Source organism: Triticum aestivum, chromosome 6B, assembly GCF_018294505.1.
Source record: "Triticum aestivum cultivar Chinese Spring chromosome 6B, IWGSC CS RefSeq v2.1, whole genome shotgun sequence".
NCBI classification, from domain to species: domain Eukaryota; kingdom Viridiplantae; phylum Streptophyta; class Magnoliopsida; order Poales; family Poaceae; genus Triticum; species Triticum aestivum.
In genome coordinates, this window is record NC_057810.1 from 54,864,649 (window position 1) to 54,871,930 (window position 7,282).

Here is a 7,282-nt window from a genome sequence, read left to right on the forward strand (position 1 = left end):
CGCCGGTGCTGTTGGTCAAGAAAAAAGATGGCAGCTGGCGCTTTTGCGTGGATTTCTGATGTCCGACAGTCAAGAACAAGTTTCCGCTCCCAGTGGTCGATGATACGTCTCCAACGTATCTATAATTTTTTATTGTTCCATGCTATTATATTACCCGTTTTGGATGTTTATGGTCTTTACTTTACACATTTATATCATTTTGGGACTAACCAACTAACCGAGGCCCAGCCCATATTGCTGTTTTTTTGCCTATTTCAGTGTTTCAAAGAAAAGGAATATCAAACGGGGTCCAAACGGAATGAAACCTTCGGGAGCGTGATTTTTGGAACGAACGTGATCCAGAGGACTTGGAGTGCAAGTCAAAAAGCAATCGAGGCGGCCACGAGGGTGGAGGGCGCCCCCCTACTAGGCGCGCCCCCTGTCTCGTGGGCCCCTCGGGCGTCCACCTACCTACTTCTTCTTCCTATATATACCCATGTACCCCAAAAACATCATAGGCGACCACGAAAAACTATTTCCACCACCGTAACCTTCTGTATCCGCTAGATCCCATCTTGGAGCCTTCGTCCGTGCTCCGCCGGAGGGGGAATCAAACATGGAGGGCTTCTACATCAACACCATAGCCTCTCCAATGAGTTGTGAGTAGTTTACCACAGACCTTCGGGTCCATAGTTATTAGCTAGATGGCTTCTTCTCTCTCTTCGAACCTCAATACCATGTTCTCCTCGATCTTCTTGGAGATCTATTCGATGTAACTCTTTTTGCGGTGTGTTTGTCGAGATCCGATGAATTGTGGGTTTATGATCAAGTTTATCTATGAGAAATATTTGAATCTCATCTGAATTCTTTTATGTGTGATTAAGTTATCTTTGCAAGTCTCTTTGAATTATCAGTTTGGTTTGGCCTACTAGATTGATCTTTCTTGCAATGGGAAAAGTGCTTAGCTTTGGGTTCAATCTTGCGGTGTCCTTTCCCAGTGACAGCAAGGCACGTATTGTATTGTTGCCATCGAGGATAAAAAGATGGGGTTTATATCATATTGCATGAGTTTATCCCTCTACATCATGTCATCTTTCTTAATGCATTACTCTGTTCTTTCTGAACTTAATACTCTAGACGCATGATGCATAGCGGTCGATGTGTGGAGTAATAGTAGTAGATGCAGGCAGGAGTCGGTCTACTTGTCATGGACATGATGCCTATATACATGATCATGCCTAGATAATCTCATAATTATTCGCTTTTCTATCAACTAGAACAGTGGCCCGCTCTACGCGCGGGCAACATCTTTTGACCCCTTTCTCATCAAGTTTTGTTGGAAACGACCCTCCTTTCTCATCAAGTTTTGGGGCAAACGACCCTCCTTTGTCATCAAGTTTTGGTGCAAACGACCCTGTAAAAGCCACTATGTCAAGAATACACGGGCTACATATTTTCTGGTTTATTGGCAAATTCAAAAATTAAATGTTTATTTTGCGGGGAAATTTCCGATCTATTCATCATGCCATGGTAGTACAAATCACAGAGAAGTAACAAAAAATACGTCCATGTCCGTAGACCACCTAGAGATAACTACAAACACTGGAGCAAGCCGAAGTCACAAACGCACTTAAAAATGGAGTAAGATCCCTCTCGCTGGCAAGGGCCAGGTTGCACCATACCTCCATGGCCCTAGATATTTAATATTTATAGCATGTTGATACAACATGAACAATACAGGAAATTTAAGCTTTCAGTCATTTGGGAAATTATTATTGAAATATCATCATTTGTAGAGTTCATAGTTTTTTATATATAATTCAATTCCTTTTATTACATTGTCTAATTTATGACAAGCACGAAAAACTTATCATCCCCTCGGAATAACTACTTATTCATTTTCCTGAATTCCAGTGTCTGAACGATGTTCTAGTTTATTTGATAGCACTTTATTTCATGAAGCAATGAGATGGGTGGAGAGCATTGTTTATAAATCCGGACCAGTTGGTACAAAAAAAACTGAACTGTTACGTTGTTGGACTTGTGAAAACCGGACCGCTAGACTCACCCATTGTGTTGTGGGTCTGGTTTCTAAAACCATGATGGAGAGAGATAGAGAAAAATTATGATTTAATTCTAAAAGGACACCTTATGTAAACCATGTAAATAATAATTTAATATATTTGATGGTGTGTAAATTGTCGAATCCTTGACCTAAGAATAATCTCTTGTTGAGCCATACCTACAATGTGGGACATACGGAATGCATGCAGCCAACGAACAAATTTTTTATATGTTGTATATGCTTGTAGAAGTATATAGCGGATAATATGCTAATAACAGAAGAGTGCATTTTAATTCTCATGTTGATGTCCACAAGATATTCATAATATAATTCCCAAAAACAAAACACTGTCAACATTAAAGCATTACCACTATTATATGGGAAAGATTCCTATGTCACTCATGTAACACTTCTAAAAATTTGAGAGGTAGTATACAATATAAAGATCCGCAAATTTTAGTTATTTTCAATGCATCTTGTTAACATGGGATATGTCATTTAAGAAGTAGTCGGTGAATCTTAATTGACCAACGAACTCTGTATATGTAGAAACAAAAGAGTCTAAAAATTGTTGAGCTTTAAGATGGGAATAAAAAAATCGCCGAGCAACCCATTCTTTTGACAAGATCACAACCAAGCGAACAACCCACTATTTTTCTAGAAAATGTGAACAGGTCTCAGTACCGAAAAACACATTAATTTGGTCTTTATAAGAATTAAGGGGTAATTTTCACAAGCCAATAGATGTTTGACTTTTAGGACAATAAGTGCACTACCATAAGACAGAACAAAAATAGAAGATGAACCGTTTGACTTGTAAGACAATAATCATATTGATAAAAATAGGTGGAGATCATGCCTAAATGGAAGCTAAAAATAGTAGTACCTATAAACTGGAATATGTTATACTTGTTTCTGCAATAAGTATGGTTCAAAATGTTTAAAATTAGAAAGATGAAATATAGACAACTTAGATATAATTGTGTGAAGCTGGCCAAAAGCTCATTGTATATTGGTAATGGGACAGAGAAGAACTCCATAATGTTTCAAAAAAAAAATCAAAGTTTTCAATTACCTTAGATGTATTCAAAGCTGTAACTTTTAAATAGGGACCATATGTCAAAAGAAAAAATTCTTTCAGAAAATATCAAGAAAAGTTAGTTGTAACATGTTTGACGACTTACACTGCCATATCCTCCAAAAATCGTTATCCAGAAGTAACTCACACCAGGAAGATGAAAGATGATATTAAGTTTTGGTTTTGAGAATTGGCAACAACGCTAAAGAACCGTATGAGTTTAAACAAAATCAATAGAGGTAGAATGCAAAAAAATAAATCTGGAACAACCTTTCCAACCAAATAGCGCTTCTCTTGCAACAGACATCAGTAAGAACCATCATACAAGCATTTGTTAATAGTGAGTTTTCTTGTGGATGATACACCAAGTAAATTACCTACTACAACCGGTGTGGTGAGGTCATGAGTCGGCAAGTGGTAAAGTACGTAAGATGGTACTATCACTATCAGTAACTTAAATTATAGAAAAATCCACAAAAATAATAGCAAGTGAAATGATTGGTCTAGAATGTGTGTTTCATACACATATGACAGTCCCATACTCCATGAGACCGATCAATATGTAGTCCTCTGATTGAATGATGATACAATATGAATTCAAGAAGTGATTAACTTTGCGCAAATAATTGACAAATTACTGCGGAACAGTGCAGGTAATTCTAGGAAGTGAACAGTCCGACTCTGTTTCAAGAAAAAATATATATACCCTAAGAATGAGAAAGATTCACTGGTGATGAACTTGAACACAGAAAGCCCACTAACCGCTCTCCACCGTCGTATCTCACCTAAAACCAAATATAAGATGGATTCCTAGTCTCGGCCAGCAATCACGTCAGACTACAATATCACGCGTGAATGCCGCCTCCTAATCCTAACTCAACAACACGTGTTCCATGGACACCATGGCCATGGTAGGAACTTCAAGATTCTGGAAAAGACGATACAAGAGAAACCGGCTAGATCAATTCATTGGTCGCCTCCGTAATACTTCTCCGCTCTTTTCATATAGATTCTTGTGTCTCTTGGTCCTTGTGCTTATGATGAAGAACGTCACCTGCCATTTTTAGCAAGTCCAAAAAGCGCATAGAAGTATGAATTAGGGTGTGAATGGTTTAGCTAGGTACTGTAGAGAAGTGCTGCTAGGTGATGTTGTATTGGAAGGGACTATGCGTGGGAGCTATATTTGCATGATGATAATTACATTGCTATTTCCTAAATGATGCCCATGTTTAAAAAAAATGAAGAACATGATCACAGAATGCAATGGGACAAAGCTGAGGAGTTTAATTAAAATAGACGTCTTGACAACAAAAATCTGTAGAAAGATAATTTGTGTCATGCATGGCCTGTTTGGTTGCCCATACATATGAACCGGTTGACACCTGTAATTTTTTCCATTCTCAATTTCACATAGATAGTTATATGATGTTACATCATGTTTATACATATGTGTTATTCAATATTTAATACTTATTCCTCTTATTGCTGTCAAGAATGAAGATTCATCATGGTACAGTGACCACCCTAATAGATGTGCCCACCAATGTAGCGTATAAAATGGTAGTAAAAAGTGTGTGGGATAACTTATCAAATTAAATAACATCAAGATAAGTTGGACATTCTGAATACCTTCTTTTGGTGACTCAGATAGCTTTGATGGCTTGACACTGACCAATGGGTATATGATTATGAATCTCTCGTGTACCTAAGAAGCATAATGCTATTATAATCCGTTTGACCTGCAAAAAAAAAACACATCAAAAGGATTTGTACAATTATAGCTGCACCCCAACCATACTTCACTTTGTCTGCTCAATCAAGGGGAAAACTCAGAACTGTACTACCTGTTGAGGAGATGTCCATGCCCGGCGGTACGCAGGAGGCGCTGATGTGTCGGGCATCACGGCAAGGTCGATGTTGAACACAGCCCCGCGGCCAGTCTTGATAGGCCATCGCTGATTGAAAATAAATAATATATTATTCACCGTATGATTATCAAAGTTATCTTTCCCACATGAATCGCCATGCAGCTTGCTCCACGTAACCAATAACAAAGCCTCTATATAGTTGAAAATCAGTGTACACTGTACCCACGATCAAAACACACCTGTTTTCTTATTAGGTCTCTGTGCCATGGAAACAATTAACTCATAAAGAAAGATGCATGAATCGAAGATATAAATCAAGAATACATATGTGATGTGCTCCGGCAAATAAAAAAATGGATCAAACAAAGATATGGACGTGCCAGTTTCTAACTGTGGATTATGTCCGTGCATCAAATCTTTGATCTTGCATACATACCAGTTTCTTGCTTAGGGATGTTTACATGAATACGTCTTACATCTTGCATCACGCTGCATGTGTGCATCCAGCGCTGGATGCCATCCACCGATTTGACATGATCTGTCATTAACCACTGTCGATGCCGATCTACCATTAACCACTTCCGATGCCGATGCCGATCCGCCGTTAACCATTGCCGATTGCCGATACCGATCCGCCGTTAACCAATGACGATTTCCGACGCCGATCTACCATTAACCATTGCCGATTGCCGATGCCGATGAGTTGGATTTGGGATCTGGCGTGAACTGCTGCTAATGAGTTAGATTTTGTCCGACGGTTGTGCACCAAGTCTCGCGGAAGAGAGATGTACTACCTATTGAACTTCCGCTGATGAGTTGGATGAGATGTATTTTGGCGACGGCTGCACGTAAGTCTCATGGAAGAGAGATGTACGGGCATGGAGAGAAGAAGCATAAATCTCTAGGAGAGAAGAAACGTACATGCATGAGATTTAGGGTTAAGAAGATCCATCGTTGGCAAAAGTTTTTTTCCTTTTGATGAGGGAGTCGTTGGCCAGAAGATAATACAATAGATATCTGAGGAAATATTTGTTTGTAATGGCGATGGTGGGTAATTTAGAGATGGCATGGTGGGTAATTTAATTTCCTTTACAGTGGATCTAACGGTTGTTGTTTTTTGATATACTGAATTAATGGTTAGATATTTCTAATTTTTGTGGGATTTTCTAGCCTATTTCTTTAATGTTTGTAATGGCGATGGTAGGTAATTTAGAGATGGCATGGTGGGTAATTTAATTTCCTTTACAGTGGATCTAACGGTTGTTGTTTTTTGATATATTGAATTAATGGTTAGATATTTCTAATTTTTGTGGGATTTTCTAGCCTATTTCTTTAATTTTTGGTTAACCCGTCAAATACTTTATATATATAAATAGATTGCTCGACAGTAATTTGTTCACCCACCGTAATACTTATACTATCTTGAGAGAAGCCACTAATGAAACCTATGGCCCCCGGGTCTATCTCTTATCATATAAGCTTTCAATCTACTTTTATTTGCATCTTTACTTTTCCAATCTGTATCATAAAATACCAAAAATATATTTATCTTATCATACTATCTCTATCAGATCTCACTTTCACAAGTGGGCGTGAAAGGATTGACACCCCCTTTATTGCGTTGGTTGTGAGTTCTTGTTTGTTTGTGTAGGTGCGTGGGACTTTTGAGGAGCCTCCTACTAGATTGATACCTTGCTTCTAAAAACTGAGGGAAATGCTTACGCTACTATTGCTGCATCACCCTTTCCTCTTCAAGGAAAACCAAAACAAGCTCAAGATGTAGCAAGAAGGATTTTTGGCGGCGTTGCCGGGGAGGTCTTCGCTCAAGTCAAGACATACACAGTACCCATCACAAACTCATCTCCCTCGCATTTACATTATTTGCCATTTGCCTCTCGTTTTCCTCTCCCCCACTTCACCCTTGCCGTTTTATTCGCCCTCTCTTTCCCAATCTCTCCTCACTTTTCCATTTGCCTTCTCGTTGCCATGACCGAATTAAAAAGAAATAAGGGTCCTTTCCAGGGTTCTAGTACCTTGGATAACCCCTCTATCCTCTCTAAGCTCATAAATAATGATGCTATGGAAAGACCCACCGGGGTCACCAATGAGAGCTTATATTTTGATGAAGATGACTCAGGAATTTTTCGCTATTTACTTGATGAGTCTTTAAAAGATGCTTGGGATAGGTTATTAAGGATTCGGGCTAGCTATGTGCCACAATATCAAATTGAAGTTTACCTAAAAAGTTTCTATGTTAGCTTACCCGCTTCTTTCAAGCAAGTTCTAGATTCT

General features: G+C 38.7%; 1 long non-coding RNA gene across 3 annotated transcripts; it reads right to left on the bottom strand.

Annotated features, from left to right (window-relative positions):
- Positions 1–3,696: 3,696 nt before the first annotated feature.
- On the bottom strand, positions 3,697–5,984 carry LOC123133448 (uncharacterized). 3 transcript variants are annotated; one of them, XR_006465258.1, is made up of 5 exons: positions 5,785–5,984; positions 5,467–5,719; positions 4,967–5,077; positions 4,752–4,861; positions 3,697–4,176 (listed from the first exon to the last, which is right to left on the bottom strand). It is a non-coding gene; the product is annotated as an uncharacterized lncRNA (long non-coding RNA). The 3 variants fall into 3 exon arrangements; XR_006465256.1 differs by having other exon boundaries at positions 4,967–5,716; XR_006465257.1 differs by having other exon boundaries at positions 4,967–5,719.
- Between the last annotated feature and the right edge of the window lie 1,298 nt (positions 5,985–7,282).